Here is a 719-nt window from a genome sequence, read left to right on the forward strand (position 1 = left end):
AAAAAAAAAAAAACAAACACCAAAACCAAAACCAACCCCCCCCCCCAAAAAACCTCCTACCCTTCCATACTTTGGGCAACTAAATGTTTATTTCTTTCAGAGGCTTTAATGCCATGATGGCAATAGCTAAAAAAAATAAAAATTAATAAATTGAAAACTCAGTGCAGGATTTTAATTTTTAGTGTAAATAATTCAAAAAAATCACTATGAACATACTTTTTTCCAGATGTTTGCTGTTACACCTGAAAAAAAAACCCAAACCCAAAAAGCAGCAAAATGGCTGCTTCTTTTCCTTGGAGATACTACCACCAATACAAAACAAGACTTGCAGAATTGACATTGTAATCTTATCACAGTTCACAGCAAAAACTCTTCATAATTTCTTGTTTAAATTGGAATTAATCATCTAATAAAATAGCAAAACATTCTCCAACCAAGGAACAGTTTGATTTCTCTCGATTTGCTGAGAATTAAACCAAGAATTTCCTGGCATACTATGATTTTGAATGTAAGTATAATTTGTGTACAATTCCAACAAATGTGCATTACTTAAGGGAAATACTAACATACCAGTCTATTTTAAAGAAATTAAACCCGTAGTTGAGACATTATGAGTCTGACTGAAGCCATAATTTGCTGCACATAAGTAGCATTTATTGAAGGTCATATTATTTTACCTGTTTCATATGGTTTTTACATCTAACTCTGTATACAGCAGG

The sequence above is a fragment of the Nestor notabilis genome, unplaced genomic scaffold (genome assembly GCF_000696875.1).
Source record: "Nestor notabilis isolate BGI_N333 unplaced genomic scaffold, ASM69687v1 scaffold23209, whole genome shotgun sequence".
Lineage (NCBI taxonomy): Eukaryota > Metazoa > Chordata > Aves > Psittaciformes > Psittacidae > Nestor > Nestor notabilis.